At 42.5% G+C, this 23,415-nt stretch overlaps 1 protein-coding gene and 1 long non-coding RNA gene across 4 annotated transcripts in view; one reads left to right on the top strand and one right to left on the bottom strand.

The window, feature by feature from the left end:
* Adarb2 (adenosine deaminase RNA specific B2) overlaps nt 1-23,415 on the top strand; it is a 550,519-nt gene that overhangs the window by 333,229 nt on the left and 193,875 nt on the right.
* The window catches only part of LOC102552293 (uncharacterized), a 48,308-nt gene that overhangs the window by 14,579 nt on the left and 10,314 nt on the right, over nt 1-23,415 (bottom strand). Inside the window, exon 5 of the long non-coding RNA XR_596827.4 lies at nt 18,046-18,228. This is a non-coding gene — a long non-coding RNA (uncharacterized LOC102552293). The remainder of the gene's footprint in view (nt 1-18,045; nt 18,229-23,415) is intronic.

Genomic DNA, 23,415 nt, shown 5'->3' with positions numbered 1-23,415 from the left:
AGACAAAACGATGCTTTCTGAATTTCCCCCTAAATTCCCCTAGACTTCCCAGCACTCCTCTTGGCTTGTGTCATACAGAGTTTTCCTAAATGTTCATCTTCAAAAGTTCAAAAAACACAATAATCCACGGGAGGAAAGACCAAGGAACCAACACTATCCACCCAGGGAAGCTTCGGGGATTAAGAAGGAAGCAACTTCTTGAAAAAAGATGACCATCTGTGAATTGTCATCGCCCAGCCACATCTGTCACTGAGCCAACTTCCATGCCCATCCTTTCTCAGACATTCAGGACTAATTGGGAACAGGCACAATGGTCAGATACCACTCTGAGCCCCTGAAAAGGGATTACCAATGTGTGTGCCCTGAAATCAGGGTGTGGCTTGCAATTCTGTACCTGAGCACCTTGGAACAGTATGACGTGTGGGAGGAACCAGGACATGTTGGGGGCTTAATCCAGCAGTGACGGAAGCTGGGCTAAGGGATTTATAATGGCCTCATCATGGCCAATCACTCACACATCTGTTAAGATAAAAATTGATTCCTCCGCCACACAGGCTAGTATGCTGGGAATAAAAATGTACCCTGACATAGGCTCATGAGTTTGAATATTTGGTCACCAGCCAATGGCACTGTTGGGGGAGGCTGCTGGACCTTTTGGACATAAGCCTTTACCAGCAGATATAAAATATGTAGACATTTACAGCCAGCCTTGCTTCCTGGCTGGGCTGTTTTTTGATCCACCATGATGGACTCCTGTATACTCTTCAACCATTCACCCAAACAAATCCTTCCCCCAGTTAGTTGTCCTGGCAACTAGAATTGTCACAGAAACAACAAAGTAACTAACCCAAGCTGAAGGCAACAATTTGTAGCTTAATCTGTGTGAAAAGGGTATAAAAGCCACTATTCTCTGAGGTGTCAATATTCATTGTGAGTGGATGTGTGTATTATGGTTGAGTCCAAGAACTCTTATATGTAAAGAGCTCTCGCTATGTAAGACTCCAGAGTTGGGCTGAATTTGAAAAGATGACTTTACCCCTTCCTGCCCTGACTTCCTTTAGGATAAAAGGGAGAGTACAAATTGCTGCGAACCCAGAAGGTTGGTGCAAGCACTGATTTGCTACATATTAATTAATGCTCTTTACTTTCCTTGAAACATAGTCGATATGCAATAAATATTTACCATTAGTATTATCTGCACAATCAGGTGTGAGGGGACTCATGACGAGACATGGGGCTTGCTTTTTATCTCTGTCACGAGGTATGGACCATATCATACTCATTCTCTCTGAGGAGTCTCAGAGGGATGGCGAAGGACTTGGAATGGTCTCAACTCTACCTTGTGGGCCAGGATTTGGGAGTAGGAATCTTTCGAGACTTCCTTTAAACAAAGCAGGTCATGGAGTTCTGCTGCTTAAATGCACCACACATTCTTAAATTATCTAAAACAATACCAATTAAAAAAATCACTGTCAAAGGAATTCATCCACTTATTTTTTAGGGCATTGAGGAAGTTGGTCTTGCGATATTTCTCCAGCATGCCCTCTTTGAATGTTTTTAAAAGACTTTCTCATCCCGTTGTCTGTGGGGATCTGGCTGGGGTCCTTCAGGGCAATGAATTTTACTGCTGACAAAACTAGAGAAAAAAAATGTGTCCTGAAGCTGTGTCTCCCAGCTTCTGGTAGCTCAAGATGAGCAGGAGAGGACTGGAGTGTAATGGGTTTGGATTCAGCTCCAGCCCATGCCGTGCTCAAGTTCTGTCTCTGCCATCTGCAGAGCCCCACCTTGCTGTCATTGAAAATCTAGACTGCCAAGTTACACAACGCTAAACGCATAGTGCAAACGGAGCTGATGCCCTACAACCCGTAACCTGTCCCAGATTACTCAAGGTGGCGCTGCCCTTGGCTTACAAAAAATAAAAATAATAATAAAAAAAAATAACCCAGCAGTGTAATGACAGTCCAGCACTGGGCCACGTCTTTGCAGAGTGTTTGGCTGACAGGACACTCAATTCAAGGACACTTGGTCAGCAGCTGCTAGGGGCGCACACTGCTATTACTGCTCTGGCGACATGGCCCATGAGATGAGCTTAGGAACCCATTCTCGTAAGTTACAGAGAATGGAAGAGAGGGCATTTAGTGGAGCTCTCAGCGTGAATATTTCTAACTGCCTAGGCTCTGTGGCCAAGGTTCAAAGGCAGCAGCTGACAGAGGTTTCTTTGTCTTGAAAGGTGGTCCTCCTTTTTCTTTTTTAAATTTTATCTCGTTTCGATTTATGTGTACACACATGTGTGTGTGTGTGTGTAAATGTCTGCTACGTGTGCAGGTGCTGTCGGCGAGCAGAAGAGGGCATCAGATCTCCTAGAGCTGCAATAATACGTGGTTTATGTGCCTGATGTGGATGCTGGGAACTGAACTCGGGGTCTCTGAAAGAGCAGTAAGTGCTCTCAACAGCTGAGCCGTCCGTCCATGTTTTAATTAGCTAAGCCCTTCAGTGTTTGTCACTGAGAAAATGATGGCTTCCATGGACAGAAGTTATTTCTCAACTTAATCAACCCAGAACTCCTAAAACGTGCCAGTGGCAAAGACTCCTTCCCCCTCTTTTCTCGTCTCTCCCACTATGTGCATGTCGGTGTGTGACCGCATGTGCATGTGCAGAGTGTGTGTGTTCATGTGTGTACTCACTTCTGAGTGTGCATGTAGACATGAAGGTCCATGCATATGTCCATGGAATTACACACTAGAGGACAATCCCAGGAGCCATTCCTCAGGTGCCATCCATCTTGTCTTGCGTTAGTTTGAGACAGAGTCTTCTCGTGTCCCTGAAATTTACCATATAGACTAGGCATACTGGCCAGAAAGACCTACGTACGCACCTGTCTCTACCGATAAAGTGCCGAAGAGAAACATGGACTACCGTGATTAACCTTTTTCACATTTTACTGAGAAACCACTCAGGTCCCTTTGCTTCCAAGGCAGGCACATCATCAAGCTGAATATGCCCCCAGCTTGTAATGAGCCCCCAGTCCTTGTCCACAGTGAACCCAAAGAAAAGCCAGCATCCTGAACCCGTGAGTCATCTGAGCTGTGGAAACTCCCCATAGATGTCACATCTAGTCAATATCTGTGAAACAGAAGACGCGTGATTGGGCCACGCTAGTACAGCATGATGCTGTGGTCTCATAGCAGTGAACTGGGAAGCTGAATTAGCCAAACCAGCAGAGGACCACACAATCATCACATTAGTAGAGGTGCTTATAGGCTAGTCCAGAAGCCAAAGGGTGGGACTCCATGAAATACTGTATTAAACGAAAGAGTGTGAAGAGATTAGAGAGGGAACAGACCTATCACATGCTGAGTGGATCCCAGGCTGCAGGCAGGGAGATGCCAAGTCACTAATCTACAAATGAGCTGAGTTCCGAGGAAGCCATTTTCCCCTTAGAATATTAGACTGCAGCAGTCCCCATGTGTTTTTGCAAAGCCTCTGTGCTTTTCAGACTGACTGCTCATTTTAACTTGGCCCAAGCAGCAGCCCCAGTCTGTTCATTCTGGCATGAATCAGGTGAGAATGAATGATAATGGCCCCTTACTGACTACAGTAGCAAGAGTTCTTTAGAAAATACATCACAATTTGAAAGGGACCAGCCTACACCTTGCCAATACCAAGCAGGGCAATTATTTCTGCATCTCAATATGGGGTTCCAACTCTCAGCCCAGATACAGCAAATGCTCCGTTCCACGATACGTAAGAGGAGGAGAATGATAACTGAGTCGAGGCCCTTATGATAACCTGAGGAACTATTACGACTCTCGCTTTATCCATGAGGGACTGGAAGCCAATAAAAAAAATGAAGTTTTGTAATTGGTATTACATAAGTCAGAATAAATTCAGTTACAATTGTTAGGTAACCAGTTTTGGCTCATGGAACTGGAGAGTTGAAAGACAGAGCTTACTCAGATCCAGCTGGAGTCAGGATGTAATGATGGATAGAAATCAGAGCTCAGGGACAGGCTGAGCTCAGCCTCGCTCTATCTTCAATTCTTTTCCTTTTGGCTTGGAGACACATGGTAACTGAAAGGTCTAGTGTCCTGGAGTTATATGCCCCAGACTCATCTAGTTACTTCATCTAATAGGAAAGTTTATCACAAATCAAGAACCCTATGTCTGACCCTTTTTGGCCTGAGTCCTGTGCCTACCTATGAAAGAATCACCAGGTGAGTTATATAGTTCCTTGGGTATGGGACAGGCGACACATCTTGCTCACGAACACCCCACCTTTAAATTAATGCCCCAATGCCACCATCTTGAAATATCTAATGATTTATTAATAGGGACTCTGTAGTTATCTTGCTATGGACTCTGCAAATTTTGGGGTCTCATGCTCAGGAAGAGGGAGTAGTTTAGATTATCAAAGCTCACTTTAGAAGTGAGATGCATATGAGCCTTGCTCAACCAGTAACCCACAACTCATCAATGGGTGCTCCAAGAAGAGAAGTTCTGCTCACTGACAGGAAAATGGGTGCTAATGAACAAGGACTATAAATATGGGGGATCCCACAACAGACTCTTGTATAGAAGCCTTTGCTGCTGTCTTGGTCTTGGAATGATTGACATATCTTGTTACTCACGTTTGCTGTAGGAGGTGAAACTGTACCAGCATAACTTGAGTCATATGCAAATAAATGTTTTTATTTTGCAAGGAATCAAAATCTTTACAACATTGTTTCTCAGTAGACCTCCCTCTATTTGTTTGCTACCAAATCCCCACTTTGTACAAAGCCACTGTCCTGTAGTGGCTTAGTAAAACACTAGGCCTATACAGACAGTTGGTGGTCACAATGTTCATAAATAACGGTTGAGAATATACCCCCTCTCTGACTAGACCACCTCTCTACACATGGTACTGACTTTTGTCCTTAAAGAAAGTTAGACTATTTCCCACTTGTTGCCCCCTCTGCCTGAAACTCAGCATTTCAAAGCTAAATGCAAACTTACCATTGCATTTCTTAGAAAATATCCACAGGGCAGTTCCAGTGACATTAGGCTGGGCCTTTTGATGGTTCATGTATCACTGCTTCTCAAATTCCTCCTGTGGAATGGAGGTTCCCTGAGATGCTCATGAAAGGCCTTCCAAGGCTTAACAAACACAACATGCTCAACCTATCTCAGATATTTCAAATGATGTCAGAAAACTGCATAGCACTCCAATCCTAAAAGGTCTTACCAGTGAAGAGGTTGGTTTAATTTGATAGACCGCAGCCTTCCACGGTGCATTTAAAGCACAAGGTGGGAAACACTCCCTTGGATCTCCCCTACAAGTTTCTGATGAAACAAATCATCTTCTTTGGGTGATATGCATAACTTTATGAGATTGTAGAACACACCAAAAAGATGTATAACTGTGTGGTGGTCAGAGCAGAAATCATTGCAAAGTTTGTACGTGTAGTTAAAAAATTGGGGACTGGCATGATTCAGCAGGTAAGCAGGCTGCTGAGAAGCATGACACTTGAGTGCAATACCCAGGACCCACATGGTGGTGGGCGGAAAGAAGCAACTGATCTTCAGAGGCACACGACTCTCTCTCTCTCTCTGTCTCTCTCTCGTGCTGTCTCTCTGTCTCTCTGTCTCTGTCTGTCTCTGTCTCTCTCTCTCTCTCTCTCTCTCTCACACACACACACACACACACACACACACACACACACTAAATTAATTGGAGAACATAATGCATGGTTTACTTCCTAAAGTGTCTCAGAAATAAGTATGGGCTTTGCAACACTCCAGCTCGCACAGAGTGGTGCTGTCTGCAGTATAGAGCATGGTGCTGTGTTTTCTGAACCTGTGTCTGGTCTTTGTGGAACAGGAGCCATGATAACTAGAAGAGACCACTGATTTAGCACCTACCCCACCATCAACAAAGCTTGAACTGAACTAATGGTGCCTCGTGTAGTCACTTTGCCACACCAAAGCCTGGGCCACCTTCTCTGAGACGGGAGTAACTCATTGACCCTTCAGTATAACTGACAACCAGGCTAAACCCTCATTGTTTTGTTAAGGGTGTCTGCTAGAATATATGGGTACAATTAAACCCCTGCCTTACTGTTGATGGGGGAATGTCACTTTACCTTGATGCCACAGACACCTCTCCTATAATCCCAACTGTGACAAATGTATTCCCACTCAACCCCAGACACTCACAGGCCATGACACTTTCCTGTTTCTTCCACCTTGTTAGAAAGTTGAAAGCTGGACCACAAATATCAAGGCCACAATCCCAGCATCCCTGCCAACCCCACTGGCTGCTTTGGAGTTTCTTTCTCATCTGAGGTGGAACCCCTGATGTTAGCTCTCACAGTGCTCAGGGCCCTGCAATCCCCTAATGGTGAGACAGGGAGGCCTCAGGCAGGTGTGTGAGTGTGGCAAGGTATGGCAGGATTCTTCCAGATGGCTAAGAGCCCACACCAGGTGTTCTCAGAAGCCTTTGTTCTACCTCTTTCCAACTTTCTGGTTATTACCAGGACCTCTAAGGGGAGCAACTTCCAGGAGAAGTAATGAGAGTCTGTCCCTCTTTGTTTCTGTTATCTGTGCTGTTTCTAGGCCCTTCTTGACTTGGCCGGGCCTGGCTGCCTTGGCCACACCCTCCATGTCTCTGGCCTGGTCTCTGTCCAAAATGACTACGTTTGAGGATAACCGAATATTTTAATAATTAAAAAAAAAGTACTCAGGAAAAAAGTTTAAGATTCCATTTTCCACACTTCAGTATCAAATCCTAAGTAACACAGAGCCAAAACTTAAGCTTGACAAAAGGAGCTTTTCATACCACGAAGGAGGCAGAGTCATATTCATTATAGAAGTCCCCACCAAGCCCTTTAGAAACCAGGTCATGTTGTACAGTTCTCACCCTGCAGAGGTGCTCAGGCGCTGGTAACCACCCAGGATATTTTATCACTCTGCGTCCTCAAGCTAGGCATTGGATGGGGAAAACAGTCTGGAAACAAAATTAAATAGTTTTAGATCTAATTTTACCAGGCCGAACGAGGCTGCAGATTGATTTTCATGGAGTCTAATAGAGAGCGGCACCACGCCGCCCTTCTTGTAGAAAATCCATCTCCCGCACTGTGCTTTTTTTTACTTACTTGGCTGTTCACAAGAAGTAATAAGAAACTAATATTTTACAACGCAGCGTTCCACTCAGTAAACGGTCTTTCGCTTGAAAGCTGTTGTGGATGCTTAAGTTCAGTTTCAGTTTTGTCTCTGGAAAATGCCTGGGTTTGATGGGAAAACTTCGGCCAGGCCTCCACTCTTCTCTTTATGTACATGGGTACACACACACACACACACACACACACACACACACACACACACACGTGTGTGTGTGTATGCAAGTGTGTGTACAAGGTATGCACACACACTTGGAGACCAGAGAATAACCACTGGTGTCAGCTTCAGGAAGGCTACCCACCTCCTTGGAGTGTAGGTTCACTTGATGGCCCGGAGTTCACCAACTAGCCTAGACTGGCTGGCCAGTGAGCCCCTGGAATCCACTTGTCTCTCCATCCCCAATATTAGGAATGCAAGCGTGCTGCAACACCTGGCATTCTTATGTAGGTTTAGAGGATAGAATTCGAGTCCTCATGCTGGCAAGGCAAGCATTTTACTGAGTGATCTAGCCTGCCAGCCCGGAACTCACAAGGCAAGCATTTTACTGAGTGATCTAGCCTGCCAGCCCGGAACTCACATTTTCCATCTTACCACATGAGCAATGCTTTAGATCTTGCCTAGAGGAGAAATCCAAGGCCGCAGGTGGGAAAGACGTACCTATGTGTCCTTTTGCTGAGTCCTCTCGCACCACCATCACCTTGGCATTGCACAACAACTAAGCCTGAGTAGTCCTCCTTCCTCAAACTCTTTCTGTTGTTCATTGGCCTGAGTATTGGTATGTGGAACCCAGGGCCTTGTATACACGAAACAAGCACTTTCCCTTTGAGCTCCAGCCTTGGCCCCTCTTTGTTTTATTTTTACCTTTTATTTTGAGTTCCCTGGCTGCCCTAGTAGCCCCTGAACTCATGATCATCCTCTACCAAGTTCCCAAGTACCTAAGCAGGCTTGCCACACCGCGCCTGGCTCTTGGCTCTTCCTCATCCTCAAAGACAGACACAAGTAGTACAAGCACCAAAATCTGCACATGGTCCAGTGACTCTTGAAGCAGTGGGTGACTTTAAGTTGTACACAAAATGTATTACCTTGTCTTGGGCACAAAGACAAACACCTCCTCTTGATGACATCCACTGAACACCACAGTGGCCTCCTTCATTGACACCCTGAGGACAGTCAACCATTGGGTTTTGGGTTTGGTTTCTTCCTCTTCTTCACTGCAACCTACAGTTCTAATCAAGCAACATAGGTAAATCTTCTAACACACACACACACACACACACACACACACACACACCAATTCACCTAACATGCCTTCAAATAACAATACAGTAATTTTTAATATAAGAAAGTGAATATTCGCATGAGCGTTGATATGGTTGTCAGCCTAGCACAAGAATCTCCTGCAGAATCTTCATGATGCTTCCTTATTCTATCTGAGCATTTGTTAGCAACTTCATGGGAAGCTGAGAGGCAGAGAGACCCCAAGCTACAATAGGGTTGGGTGACCTTGGAAACTGACGGGAATTCAAACACAAAGCAGAAAAATACTAAACTGTAATAAATACCAGTAGCTAGGAGAAATAACTTTGTTGTCTAACACTCTGTTAAAGAGCCATTTGTCTGGTGCCTGCTGAGTTCATATATGGTCTCATCTGCAAACCTTAAAAGGCAACACTGTCACCCTTCTCCATTCATTCAAGTTACAAAGAAGTTTCTAAGAGAACGTATTCTTGTGAAGCACTTTCACTTTCTATGCTGTAACCATAAGAACAATACCATAGAATCTTTACAGCGGGATGGGTGTCACTGCAAACAGTGACATGGATCCAGTTCACATTGGCAGACCATGTGGGTGGAAGCTGAGTAATCTTCCTTTATGCATATGATGTTAGCCTCCATGTATGTCTGTGTACCACAAGCATACAGTGCCTTCAGAAGCCAGAGAAGAGCATTGGAAGCACTGGGAGTGGAGTTACAGATGGTCAAGTGGCAGGAACAGATCCCAAGCTCTCTGGAAGAGTAGCCAGCACCCTTAATTGCTAAACCATTGCTCCAGCCCTAGAAATAATGTTCTAGTGTTTAGAGGGAGGTTCCTGCCTCAGCAACCAATGACTAGGAGTCCTCTTAGATCATCTTATATCCTTCACTTGCCTCTTGGGATTTGTCTCTGCATTTGGTGAACATTTCTTGTGGCCTGTTGAATGGTGAAATCCATACTTAGTTCTAGGCAAGGATTTAAAAGAAAAAAAAAAACGTGTATTTGGGAAACAGGGCTATACCCTTGGATTCTCCCTGGAAAACTCTTACATGTTTCTCTAATAAGCCACAGTCCCCAGCACGTCCTTAGAGACAGAATCACTGGCCTTTCCTTAGCCGCACTTCTGTACACTGTGTTGTGATTGCAAGAAGGACTATTCTTCCCAAATATAAATTTAGGTTTTCATGGAAACTGAGGCACTCCAAACAACAACAGAGTCTACTGTGTTCTCTGAGAATCATAGGAAGGTATTAGCACAAAGACTCTTCCACATCCATCACCATGCCTGAAATTCCACCATGAAAACTGTATCTGTTAATTAATTGTTTCTCCATCTATTGTAAGTATCTCAAGGGGGAAACAGAGAATAATACAGTTTATGCACGCTCTTGTCTTGTTCTAGAACTACATTTTGAAGATGTTAAGGGTAGCATGGAAGGCTCTCCTGGATGGCGAGGTTGAGGAGTTTCTGGAAGGGAATCCTGAACTCCTTAGGGAAAGAGTGCTGTGAACTTCATCTTAGAGAGAAAAGTCACCACAGAACAGGAGCGGCCAGGAAGGACCAAGAAACAGATTTGCTTCATTCCTAACCTTTCTCCACTTGAAATTTTAGCTATCTTGGGCAATATAATATATATCATATTAATACTAATATAATATATATTATATATATAATATATCATATTAATACTAATATAATATATATTATATATAATAGTCTATATAGTTGCACATCTACTGAGCACTGAAAAGAAAACCATGTTCAACACTGAGATGTGGTAAAATAGCAAGACAGATAAAACTTCTTGTCCTCTGATGCCTGTATTCTGATTGGGAGAGATAGGCATTTGATGAACAAATATAACATATAGTGCTAAACTTAGTGGTAAACGCTGTGGCTAAAATCAAGCAAAAACAGTGCTGGTCTCTATTCTTATGTCATATGGGTACTGAGCACCCAAAACATCTGAGCTGAATACATAAAAAGTGGCTACTTCTCCCTTCAGTTAAAACAGCTCAAACTTAACCCTGGACAGGTGTGAAGAACGGCAGGTGTACCAAGTGACAGAGAGAGACAAAGGGAAGGAACAGGGGCCATCTCATGCTCTGGAGGGCTGTTTGTGTGAATAGGTAAGCCACAGCACATGTGGCTCTTTTACACAAGAACAGAGAAAGGCTGCTCTGAGCTTCTGATTTTGCTCTGGAATAACCCCAGGAAGAGAATCAGAAGCATGCAACACCAGTCTATTAAGGAAGTTCAAAATGGTAAATAATCATTTCCATACATTAGCTAGAAGTTCAATCTAAGAGAAGTAATTCAATTTAGACTTGCAAATTCGGGTACTAACACTTTGACCTGCTCTATAAACAATGACCCTCGTGGTCATTGCTCCACTTTTAGTTATTAGAATGTCTAATCCCTACAGGAGATGAGACAGTTGCCAAATTTCCTACAGCGCTGAAGAAGAGCAATGTTGACACTAACTGAAGTTAAGGGAAAGTAAGGTGACTTGCTGGGAGGTTTTGTGCCTTACTTCTAATAGTCAAATGAGCTCAATTCAGTACCTGAATAAAATTGCTGTAGAAAGTAGAATAAAGAGAAACCCTATATCCAGTTGGCTTCAGAAGTGTAGAAATGGGAGAAATATCTACAAGAAGACAAGATAAGAGATCTTGTGAGATGCAATGAGAGGTAGGTCGGACTTTATAACCATATAGAGCTAATGACTAGCAACACATTTGAGTTTTCATCATATGCCAGACACCATGTCAGGTCCACACCTCAGTTAAGTCATACACCAACCCTGTGACGTAGATACTGATGATTACGGTGATGATGGTGATCATGATGATGATGGTGGTGGTAGTGATGGTGGTGGTGGTGGTGGTAGTGGTGGTGGTGATGGCCATGATGGTGGTGGTGATGGTGATTTGTGCTGAAATTTAAGGAGGTTGGAAAAATTGGGCAAGGTCTCACAGCTTGTACATGAATTGAAACCCAAAACTGCTTCAGTGGTTCAAAACCAAGACTTGCCTTGACCCTTAGAGAGAGACAGTCTCACTGGGAAATAACATATAGAGGAAATTATTTTCTATTCTAGGAGCCTGTGGTAATAATTAAGATCAAGGTGGGAGGTGTGTTGAGGGAAATCAGAAGGATGAGTAAGAGCCAGGAAAGACCTCATGTCCTCACAGCTTCCCAATTCTCTTCTCTAAAATATTAAAAAAAAATGTATGAAGCAAAACGTTTAATAACATGCACCCAAGACCATCTAAGATGTCAGAGGCAAAACATGTGGCAAAGATGGCCACCTAGTCACTCATTAACCACAGAGGAGTTTACCATCCAGTTTTTGCATTAGGCTTCATTTCAAAGCAGAATCCTCAACCATGGGATTTCTGAGAGCTAAGTTTAGAAAAGATGGCTTAAGTTTGAAGAATAAAGGGAATCTGTGTGTAGTTTCCTTTCATCTAACTATGGCCCAAACTCTTTTTAAACAGGGTCCTTTTCATCTGTGTGTGTCCTTAACCATCATAAGAGGTAATTTCTTTGCCTACATGGCGCCCTTCCTCTTCAGAATTTATACTATTCTTCATAGGAAGCAAATCTCACCACCACCAGACTTGCTTCAAGCCTACAATGTTCTATTAGCATTTCACAGTTGGCCTCAACATCACTATATGGAAAATAGAACCCCGGAGGACATATCTCTGCTCTGTTCAGCTCCTCTGTTGCTGCTCACCTTGGACTCCTTCCTCACCCAGCAGCAATAACTGACAATGTAATTCCAAGGGCACCATGCTATCTCCTGTTTCCTAGACTTCTGCATTGCCTTCACTGGAGAAGAGTGATTTAGGCCACACATGCAAGCACAGAGAAGCTTGATATTAAGAAATTGTTGCAAAAAAATGTAACAATTAATGATGATGGTGTAATATAATGTTATGTAACAACATAATGATAGCTTGGTTAATGAATTAAGAATTGAAGATATGCCCATTTAACACAAGAAATAAGGAAAATAGACAAATAGAAGTGACCCAAGGGTTTCTATTTTGGACCTTCTGTAAATGACATTAAGTGGGTCAAAACACACAGAACATATTTGGTTTGAACACATAGGATCATGTACCTATAAAACTAGAGATTAAAACGTCTAGTAGGAAGTAAAGAAAGGCTTTAAAATCATAAGAGCATAAGAGGTTAAATAATAAATACAGTGCCTCTGGCCACTGTCATCAAATGAGAACCTTGTTCACAAGTAGGGTGACCTTATGTTGTATTTTTCAAACTAGGACAGTTATGAGTTGAAGTGATGCTATTAAAGATCAGACTGGAGTGTCAGGACAAACTGGGACAGATCAAGACGTTCTGGGGCAGACTTTACCTTGTTCCTAGAGTGTATGCTAAGTGAAGCAGGGCAAAGGGGACATCACTGAGAAATCATCATCCAAAATCCACAGCCATGTGAGGCACTGTGCCTTTTATCCAACAGTGAGATTGAGCACATTAATGAAAAATTAAAAACACTTGCAAGCCAGGGAGGAGTGGTGGGTTCCCACAAGTTCTGGGTCTTGAGAAATATGCTCTATCATGGTGCAAGGAATGCAGAATTGGAAGGTCGTGGACCACAGACGTGGTTTGCTATTCTAGGTCCATTTCAAGGATAGCAATACGCAGTGTACTTCTCAAAAGGCCACGTGAAGGAGCAGAAGAGAGAGCTCAGTTAGGAAAGGGCCTGCCTCGCAAGCAAAAGGACCTGAGTTGGAGCTTCAGAAATTATGTTTAAAAAAGGAAAAAATGGCAGATGTGGTGGTTTTCTCAGGATGAGATAAACAGAGGCGCCTAGATCCCTAGGGTTTGCTGGCTAGCCAACCAACCAGCCAGCCTTCTTTGTGAGATCTAGGCCAGTTGGTCAACTTGTCTCAAAAGAGAAAAAAGGAAAGAAGGAAAGGAAGGGAGGGAGGGAGGAAGATATGGAGGGAGAAGGAGGGAAGGAAGAAAGGAAGGAAGGAATGAACAAACAAACAAATAAGCAAAGGTAGATAGCACCTGAGAAAAAGCAGCCATGGTCATCCCCTGGCTTACACACACACATGTAACTGCACACACATAAGAACATGCAAACTCCATTCTCTGCCACTGGATAAGATCAAGCATAGTAACATGTAAGTGAGAGGAAGCAATGTGGTGAGCCTCCAATACAAAGACTAAATGCCCATGAAACTTCCCCAAGAGCAAACAGTCCCTGAATAGAAAGGACCACTTACGAGGGTAGAGATGGATACAGAGAAGCTACAGAGCTAAGACCTTTAAAGCTGTTAAAAGTCCAGGCCCTCTAGAGCAGACAGAAACTTTGCTCCGAGTCTAGAGAACAACTAACTGTGTAGCACGAAGGTAGCGAACACCAGGATGTTCTCCACAGTGACAAAAACTTAGCAAAGGAGAGACATAGATAGACGTGTGGTGAGGAAGGCTGGGTGCTCATGTCGCTATGTGTTTCAGTGCTTGAATAAGAGTTTACTAGATAATAAAAAGACATCTCATTACAGAATTTAAGGAATGTGCTGTAGGCTGTGTAAAAACTTTCCAAATGACTAAATCACTTCAGGATGCATTTGCTGTATGGGTGCAGGAGGCACTTGAAGGAGAAATAACCCTGCAGAACCTCCATCCCTTTAATTTTAATTACTTGAAGAATAATTCGAGCCACTTGCTCTCAAGTCTCATGTGAGGGTTTGAAATGGTGCGACAACTGAGCCCTTGGGCCTCGTGACACCATCTGTTCAATGATAAGGTCCTTTCAGTGTATGTGTGTGTGTGTGTGTGTGTATGTGTGTGTGTGTGTGTGTGTGTGTGTGTGCATGTGTGTAGAGGCCAGAGGATAACCTGCCGAAGTCATCTCTCTGCAAGGTCTTCAGGCTTGTGGCACACACACTTACCTTCTAAGCTATCTCACTAGCTCCGGCGTGGTTATTGTAGATAGAAAGTAAGTAGAAAGAAAGAAGAAAAGTAGTCTCCAACCATGTCAGGCTTGGTGCCAGTAGGTTGGGCCCTGTAATCCATTTATCGTGAATTCGTAACCTTCAAGTCAGCAGTGAAGCCAAGGAGCCTACAGTGGTACCCACATGTAAAAGTTGCCTGAGGATGCCAAACTCAAATGTAGAGGATGATGTCATGCCATACATACATTTCTAAAAACATCCATTCCCATATAAAATGAGGAAATTATTTAGAACATCGCAAAGCCATGTGAGTAGTGCCTTGGCACATCATTTAGAAAACTTTAAGCCTCCAAGTGAAGTGTGAACGTATACCTTGAGAATCTTTTCCTAATTTAAACACATTTTCCTGCAAAGATTCACCTTCCCCTGTCAATCATTTGTCAGACCATCTGTATCTTTGCCCATTTTTCACATCTGGAAGAGTACATGAAACAATCTGGTGTCTTCTTGTTCATATGGAGGCTTTCCCCCTATTTCTAAAAATAAGCCAAAGTTCATGAAAATGTGCTTCAAGCCAAGTGTGCCCTTGCGGCCTTGGAAGCTTTTCACAGCATGGCAATAATTGGTCCAAAACCTACTAGTCACGTGACTCCATGTTGACAGAAGAAGATGCTGTGAGAAAAAAAATGCGTTAAAAATGAAAGAATATTTTATAAAACAGCTATGTATTTTGCCACGTAAGAAACCAATAGCTCTGTTTCTAATGCCTGTGGAAAAGGTTGTTTTGTGGGGGCTAGTGGTGTAGCTAAGCCACTAGGCTACTTGTTTGGTATGCACAACACTCTTGGTTCTTTCCCCAGCACTATATTAAATCAAACATGATGGCACATATCTGTAATACCAGCATTTTGGAGGTAGAGGTCAGGGGACCAGAAGTTCCCAATAATACTCAGCTACATGACAAGCACAAAGTCACTTGGGATATGTGGAACCCTGTCTGAAAAACACAAGTTCTGTTTCTGTATGCATGGCTCCTAAAAGCCCCAGCAGGACCAGAAGCTTACTGCACCTTCCGTGTAGGATTGCTTCCTACAAGAGTTACACTTTGAGTCTTAAATGTACCCTCCTCAGGCCCAGGCTCCTGTCTTGAACACCTGTTCCTGAGCTGATGGAGCTCGGTGATGGACAGTGATACAGGTTAAACACAGTGAGTTTGGAAACTCTGAGGAAGAGCAGGCACCATGCGAGTAGTCACAGAGCTGGGGGCTCATGACTGAATTGGCTGTGTCATGTCTAAACAATGGGTTTCACTGCCCTTCTGTGCTCTTTCATTCCTCCTACCCCCTCTTCTGCGGTGTTCCCTGCGCCTTTGCGTGGGAAGAGTATTTCAGCTGGCAATAGATGCACTGTGTCTAGCTGGAGGTAATGAATGGATCATCCACATCTCTTTATTTATGTATTGGTTACCCTTGAAACAATCATGGAGGCAAGTATAGTGGATCTGGGTCTGAATGACTTTCTCCGTCTCTGTTTCTCTCCCTCCCTCCCTTTCTCTCTGTTTCTCTCTTTCTCTCTCTGTCTGTTTCATTCTTCCTCCCTCCCTCTCTGTCGATCTCTCTGTCTCTGTCTGTCTCTGTCCATCTGTCTCTCTGTCTGTCTCTGTCCATCTGTCTCTCTGTCCATCTGTCTCTCTGTTCATCTGTTCATCCATCTCCTCTCTCTCTCTCTCTCTCTCTCTCTCTCTCTCTCTCTCTCTCTCTCCTCCACTAATCATCTCTTTAACACTCCAGAGTTTCATTGATGCCTCTCTCTCTGAGACTCCCAATTTAAACTCTGAACCAGCGTTATTCTCTCAAGTTTCCATATTCATAGAAATGGAGACCTCTCCAAACTCATTTGAGAAGTTCAACTAAGATCCTCACTCACAACTCAGAACCCTCACACATGGTGTTACTCCTGCTTAGAACTCACATCCTGTGAGAGACTGTTCGCACTCAAAACCTCTACTACAGTGGTTCTCACACTTCCTAACACTGCAACCCTTTAATACAATTCCTTATGTTGTAGTGATCCCTGGCCATAAAATTACTTTGTTGCTATTTTCATAACAGTAATTTTGCTGCTGTTGTGAATTGTACTGTAAATATCTGATACGCAGGATACCTGATGTATACTTGTCTGTATACATCATCTACTCGGTCTTAACTTATCAGTTACTTCCTAAAATTTGCTTCCCTGAGAACATAGGTCTCTCTGCATCATCCTGTCAGTGACTGAATTTGAAATCATTCGTTTAACTCTGCAAATGTTTTCAGGAAAGCAAAGCTTGTGGAAGAACGTACTGGCTAGCTACAGCGGCTGTAACAATACATACCAGTTGGCTTAAATCGGAGGAATTTGTTGCCCCACAATTCTGAAGACTGAAGCTTAGATCAAGGTGTTGCCAGGGGTTGGATTCCCCTGAGCTCTCTCTTTCTGGCTTGCAGATAGCTGCCCCCCACCATGCTGACCTTACCCCAGTCATCTCCAAACAGAGTCCCCCTTCCAAGGAACTAAGTTTTAAGACCTGTGAATTGTGAGGATACAACTGAACCCGCACAAAAGCTCACTGTGTAACAGCACTCCAGTCTGGTCTCCTGTTTGATCGGATGCTCTCAGTAACCAAACACCCAAGTTTTATGCATCTCTGAAATCGTCAGAAGATATCTCCTCCCTGCAATCTCCAAAAAAGATATCAAATCTTCTTGTGTTTTAAAAACTCAGTGCTGACCCAGAGTCCTCTTAAAAGCTGCTGGAATCGCTTTGCGTTGCTTCATGGGACAGGAGCTTTAAAAACAACACTTGAAAGTTCCTAAAAGTATGTAAGATAAGACCCTTTGCCTTTCTTCTGAAATGCCATTCCCTTCTCCCACCTGCATGCAGGTTAATTAGTTTCCTGACTCTGAGGGTGGCCCACGTGTTCCTACTTATTTGAGGTTTTATTTAGATTGGAGCAGTATTTACTTAAACACGTACCTGCATTCCCTCAGAATGTACAGTTCTGAAAAAAAGTGGGTCAGGCTTGAGGGAGGCCATCTGTCAGAGTGTGTTTTGGCAAAAGGAAACACAAGAACGGAACTTATAAAAGAGGCTAAGTATTGTAGCCCGAGGGTACCAACGGAGTTCTGTGGACTCCAACTGTCACCCTTCTTTTCGGGTTATGTAATTGTTCAGGATGGCTGTACTGGATGGAAACGTATGTGGCCTCCAAGGGGACGACAGGAGGACAAAAACCTCACTTCCAGTTTTCAAAATGAGGACATAACTATCACATTCACTTTATGTGTTTTTTAAAATAACCTGCCCTATTAAAGGCTTGGCGCTTCTTACAGGCAAATGGTAAGATCAAGCTCTCAGATATTTTAGCAGTGATCACTTTTCTTTAAAATTTCTGGTGTGTGTGTTAACTTTCTGTGAATGAGTTTTCTAGGTAATTGGCATGTCTGTACTGTAAGAGATTATGTTCATTTCATCCTGCTCGGTTTAAATAGAGCGCTTTGTCACAGGGGGTGGGGTAGCTCAGTGGGTAGAGAGCTTGCCTACTACCTTTTAAAGACATGAGATCCTGTCTTTAAAAAAAAGCAAACAAAAAAGAACCCCCAGGATTTTCATGCACAGATAGGTCTCAAAACTGTCCCTTATATCACCTCTGTAAATAGGCCGCAGAGGGGTGAGCAGCCATCAGGACTCTGATCTCAGCATTCAGCTTTCTAGCGATCACTTTGGCTCTCACCATCCGGACCGTCACGTGACTCTAGATGTTTCCAATAGGCTTTGTCTTTGAGATAATTGGTTGTGATGGGTTGGCTTTCTTTCTGTAGTGTCTAGGACTTTAAAAAAATATATATCTGAGTATCTACAACTGTAAAATAAACAGATAACAAAGTAAAAATGTAAATGGTGATAAAATAGGCCCCCAAGTGGATATATAATTTATCCATCCCTGTCCATACCTTCACTCAACATCTGTCATCCTGACACTTCTTTACAGATGAAATAACACACATTCCACCCTCCACTTCCCTTTTCTAGTAAACTGATACTTTGGGGATTTGGGGTATTCTGTTGTTGTTATTGTTGTTTTTCCTTGCCCAGTTTTGTTTTTAACACTTTTGACTACTGAAGTATAATTCACAGAATGTGAAAGACTGTGGTTTAGGGACACCTGCATGCTTTGCTATCTGTACTATAACTCCTGCATGCACACAGGAACCCCACAGCTTCATCTCCACAAACATGTTTTCGTCATACCATAAATATTCTCCATAAATACTCTTCCCAGCCACCCTGTAACCCAACCCCAGGGGTCACCTGATCTCACCGCAAAGCAGTTTGCAGAAACATCACATAGGGACATCACATAGGAAGGATTTTCTTTCACCACAAAGGTGTTTCGTCTGCTCTGAGATTTCTAAATGCAATCAAGTTGTACATTCTGTGCTGTGACTGCTTTTTTCTAACTCTCCCCCACACATCTAGTGCTTCAGAGACGCATCCATATCACAATGTATTTTGACGGTGCGATCCTTTTGTTCCGTTTTGTTTTGTTTGGCTCTGTGTTACTCCATCATATAAATGTATTACAATTTTTCTGTCCGTTCTGTCGACAGGCATTTAAGGTGGTTCGAATTTGGAGTCGTGATGGGTAAAGTTTCTACAAGAAGCTTTACGATATGAGTACAAACACAGATCCTTTGTGAAGGTATCTGTTTCATTTATCTTGAGTAAAAATCTAGAAATAATGTTGGTAGGTCATGGGTCGATATCTAACAGCTAGAATATCATCCAAAGGCTCCTGAAATTTGTCTAACAATATGAGAATTTGGGGCTATCCATCTGTCCTTTACCTCACGTTAGCATTACCAGTATTTTTAAACTTGAAGTTTTGCTAAAAGGTGTGGTCTCCATTTGCACATCTCACTGCGGTTTTAATTTGCATTTCTCCTAGTTGTGATGCCGTTCAATACAACTTGGTGACTTTATTTGCAATACATTTCTATTGTGAAATTTCTGTTCAAGTATCTTGACCTTTTTTAGTAGTTGGATCTTATGGCCTTCGTTATTAAGTTAGAAGGATTCTTACATTCTGGATACAAATAAACTCTGAGAACTATAAGCGCACATGATCCCAGTCTGTAGATTCCTCTTTGCTTTTAACAGTATGGTTCGTTCTTATTAAATCTTTATTTAGATGAATTCTTCTCTATAAACATTTAATTTAATCATATCATCACCCAAGCGTGTACCCTTGTGACTTCAGTCCTTTGAAATTTATTAGGACCGGTTTGATTTCTAATCAGATTATCTATCTGTGTGCTGTGAAATCATTAGAAGAAAGTACCTACTTCTCTTGTATTCTGCGCATGCCACTGAGATCGGGATAACTCGGAGTTCTGCCTCAGCCTCTTCTACACAACCATCTCCCCTCCCTGCTTTTCCTCTCAATGGAGAGACAAACAGTAACAGCTCAATGGTTTCGTATTTGTCTACCCTTCAGTTCAGCACTTTGATTCATGCAGCTTGAAAGTCTAAGTGAAGTTCTCAAGGTTATCCTTGTAATGGTTTATTGTGACTACATCCCTTTTTAATTCCTGGGAACTTACAATAGCTGTTGTTAATTCAGCCATCCTCCTTCTGTGTGATGATGTGAGTATGTGTATGTCTGTTCGTACACACTCCTCTTCAACGCGTCTCAAGCAAACTGCTGATAGACTTCCCATTTATCCCATATGCCATCTGCTTCATCCCTCATCTTTTTAATTAACCACTCATTTTTTTTCCTGTTTTTTTTTTATGCTTTATTTCATATTGTAGGGTTGTTAGTTTTTAGGTGTTTGGTTGGTTGATTTGGTCTTTGTTTTGCTTTTGGATTTCTTAGGCCTGGTCTCAGTCTATAGCCCAAGGAAGCCTGGAATTCACTCTGCAGTGTAGTGTGTGTGACCTAGGCAACCACAATCTTCCAGCTTTAGGCTCCCTACTGCTGGATTACCTGGATTACCGGCACAAGCCACTGTACCCAGCACCATTTAGTAATGTCAATGCTTCATTTTGTTTTATGTTTACTTGTTTGGTTCGTTGGTTGGTTTCTACTTTTTAGCTGTTAAATCTAGCTTTTGAGTGATAGGTTAAAATCTTTAAATATGCTTAGTCACTAAATAAGCATCTCTAATCTAATCCAGTGAGTGTTTCGTTTTAGACATTACAGTTTTGAACTTTCAATGTTTTGCTTTTAGAGTTTTACTTTTTAATTTTTGTTTCTTTACCAAGATTCCATCTACTTACTCATTATGTCCATGGTTTCTTTAAAGTTCTTTTTGTGTTTCTTTGTTTTTGAGGCAGGACCTTAATATGCATATCCCGTGTTGGCCTGGAATTTGTTATGTAGACCAGGCTGGTCTCAAACTCACAGAGATTTTTCCTAATCCCAAGATCTGGGACTAAAGGTGTGTACCACTGTGCTGGGCTTCATTACAATTCTTGAAGATCCTTACACTTTCCATATAAAGCCCTTCCTGTTAACTTCAACATCATCCTACCTTACAGCTGAGCTTTTCCTGCCCGTGGTTCTGGTTTCTGGCTTCTTATGCATAATGTTACTACTATTCTTGCTCCTGTCTTCTAGACATGAAAGGATGTGTTGGTGAGAATATGGATTTAACACTGTTTTCTCGACTTTTCTTCTGGTAAGCAGTTCGTTAGTAGCCAATAAACTTGCTCATTTCAGGGATAACTAGTCCTAAGACATAACCTTTCTATGACCCCAGCCAAACATAAACTTCCACTCTACCTGACTGGAACACTTGCTTTCGTAACTCTGCAGCCTTCTGACTCTTCTTCCAGCATTAAGATTCCCTGAGGGGAAAGCTGTTTTCTGCCAGGATCAAACTCTCCCTTCCCTCCGGTATAGCTAAGACAGCACAGAACTCGAGCCGTGTCTGGGGTCCTGTCTCTAAGCATGGTGCTTCCTTCTGCCCTCAAACTCTGCTTGTCTTCAGGGTGCAAGCTTTGTTCTTTGTTTAGATCAGTTTGTGGATATCACTGTGGACTTTGTAGGATCTGTCTTTCTACTAGAAAAACAATTTCCCCTTCCTCAGACACAGTCTTCGTTTACTACCTGCTACCCAAACTCTGCAAATGGTCGATTCATGTAGTTTGTCTTATTTTAATGTCATTACAGTAGGAGCAAGTCATCAAGTTCTTCAGGACCAGTAACATTTCCCACCCTTATTAATGACCCTTCCTTCCTGCTCTCCCTAGGCATAGGTTTGGGATCCTGTAACATGCTCATGGGTTCTCTAATCATAACGGAAGGAGATAATGGTTCCTCTACAGCTCCCACTCTTCATTTAAAGGGAAGCAACAAGACAAACTGAACAGTTACCACATCCATCCTGCTTTTCATCGCAATGATGTCATGTTATGGCTTTGGCTTTGGAAAGTAAAGGAGGGAAAATCACTCTATTTTCTCATATGGGGATATTCCTCAGCATGGTCTGTCACAGAGTTTCAGCTAACCGTGACCATTTTTTTTATGAATACAGTGCAAGGGATTGCTTTTAGAAAAAACACAATGTAATTTTTTTCTCCTAAATATTAACCTTTATTTAAGCCTTTTAATCACAATATCATAGTCACACGACTCTATATCTTTATATGCCTTAAAATCAAGGATAACACTTTTCTCCTGGTTTTAAATGTATAACAGATGATGAAAGATAGATAGATAGATAGATAGATAGATAGATAGATAGATAGATGCTATTTGAGGGATGGAGCAATGATTCCGTGACTGAGAGCATTTACTGCTCTTGCAAAAGACACAGGTTCAGTTCCCATGACTCACATAGTAAGCCATAATCATCAATAACTCAAGTTCCAGGGGATTCAATATGCTCTTCTAATCCCCAAGGGTACCTAGGGTACCTTGCATGCACATGATGGACATACATTCAGGCAAAGAAGACTTTTATACACATAAAATAATATAAAGAATTCTTCTAAAATATGTAGGATATTCAGCTACATTTTTCTGTCTTCAACATGGCGGCCATATATTTTAATCTAAGATTATTTAATGAGCTCATAAAATCATACATATTTAAAGTATATCTTGTTATGGTATAATATGTGTATACATTGTATAATTATCATAATTAGGTTAATATGCCATTATCACTTGGAGTTACCTGTGTGTGTGTATGTGTGTGTGTGCATGTGTGTGTGTGTAAGGACATAGAATTCATTCTCGTTAAGCTGCAAGCATTCAAAGCCTTGCTGTTACCTACAGCCACGATGCTGTTCATCAGGGAATCAGAACCTTGTCCTCTCCTACATGTAAGTTTTATGTTCTTTGATTGGCATCTCCCCCACTCCCACTCCAAACTTTTCAGGTTGCACATATAAATGAGGTCATACAGCATGTATATTTTGTCCCCATAATTCCAACCATACGGGAGCAAATTGCCTGGATCCCTTCTTTTCCATGCTGAATGATATTCTACTGTGAGGGCGCCCCACACTTTTGTATATCCATTCATCTCTTGGTAGACCCTTGAACTTCCATCTCCAGGCCACAGGGAAGGGACACATTTAGTCCTTGGAGGTCCAGACCTGTGAGAGGAACTCGTATGTCCACAACAGTACACTGCTTCATGTTATCATCAGGGCAGCTCAGGATCTGTTTTTTCCCTGCACCTTTGCCACCACTTGGTTTTCTGTCTTGTTTACAATAGCTGTCCTGTCGGCGTGGTATGTGCTTGCATTGTGTGATTCCTTCCCCTTGCACTCCCTTAAGAACTATTGCCATTAATATTGCCTGCTCATCACCCAGTTGAGGATCTTCCTTGGAAATCTGTCTATCTATGTATAAGGCCCTTTACCTTAAACATGAACTTTAGATCAACAATAAGTACTTGTCCTGGTTTATACAGTTCTCACACAATATGGAGAATATATAGACACTGAAAAACATTCTTCAGCTGACATTCAGTTTTAACTGCATGCACTCTTTCTGTTTG

The sequence above is a fragment of the Rattus norvegicus genome, chromosome 17 (assembly GCF_036323735.1).
Source record: "Rattus norvegicus strain BN/NHsdMcwi chromosome 17, GRCr8, whole genome shotgun sequence".
NCBI lineage: Eukaryota > Metazoa > Chordata > Mammalia > Rodentia > Muridae > Rattus > Rattus norvegicus.
The sequence above is the reverse complement of the archived record's forward strand: the minus strand, read 5'-3'. Positions and strand labels throughout refer to the sequence as shown.